The sequence below is a fragment of the Buceros rhinoceros genome, unplaced genomic scaffold, assembly GCF_000710305.1.
Source record: "Buceros rhinoceros silvestris isolate BGI_N320 unplaced genomic scaffold, ASM71030v1 scaffold30765, whole genome shotgun sequence".
In the NCBI taxonomy this organism is placed as follows: domain Eukaryota; kingdom Metazoa; phylum Chordata; class Aves; order Bucerotiformes; family Bucerotidae; genus Buceros; species Buceros rhinoceros.
The window spans coordinates 16,794-17,859 of record NW_010412802.1 but is presented as its reverse complement, the minus strand read 5'-3'; positions in this window follow the sequence as shown (position 1 = coordinate 17,859).

The window sequence follows — 1,066 nt, the reverse complement described above, 5'->3', positions numbered from 1 at the left end:
CCGGGGCCAGGGCACTGCCCGATGCCGTAGCGGCGGCTGCTGCATGTCTGCAGGAGCTGCCATCGCTGGGCGACTCTGTCCCCCAGATGGTCCCCAGCCCATCCGAGCCCATCCGGGACAGCATCATCCCCGCAGTGTGGGAACTGGGGCGGGAAGAGCTGGGACAGCGTCACCACCCAGGACCTCCAAGAAGTTAAGGGACAGCCAGGTCCTTTAAACCCGCCAGTGAACACAGGCACAGACACCAGCTGGTCACCGGTGCCGGGTGGGATGACAGCTGCACCCCGGTGCTGGCTGGGTCCTGGTGCAGAGCCGCAGCCCAGCCACTTGAAACATCCCCCTGCTGTGCTGCCCCTTCCTCACGAGGGGAGAGCTGAGACCAAATTCAGGCCACAGTGGTGGCTTCAGCCCCAGCTGTCACCAGTGGGGCAGAGCGGGTGGCACGTCCCACCCCAGCGAAGGGAAGCACCACACCGAGGAGGAACTTCCTGCAGATCGGAGGATCCTACAGCCAAACCTTGGGAAGAAAAGGGAACTGGAAGGTGCAGGAAGCAGACGTACAAGTCCTCGAACATCACAGATCGACACTGGATCTGAGATCAGCGAAGGGGCTTTGGCTGCTCTGAGCTCTGGGGACAGCGGCCACAAGCAAGCGCAGCAGGGCTCGGCCAGCCCCACCTTCCCCCGGGGCTGAGCTCGGTGTGGTGCCCTGGAAGGGGCTGGTGAAGGCTGGAGGCAGCGAGCGATGGCGATGTGGATGGAGGGATGCTGCCTGTGCACCTCTCACTGCTGGACACAAGGATTCCGGCTGCGCTGGCTGCCATGACCCCTGCGCTCCTCCCCGGGGGTGTCCCAGGGGACACCGACTCCACCTGGCACCGAGCACCGCTGGTGGCTGGGGACAGGAGCCAGCGCCACTGCCCAGGTGAGGGGACTCCTTCAAGGACAGGCAGGGGATGATGCTCCCTCCGCACAGGACGGGGCTGTCCCGGCTCAGCAGGGCCAGGGTGCCGAGGACTTTAACTGTCGGCGAGCCAAGCCACGCCAGGACTGCGCGGTTTTCTCA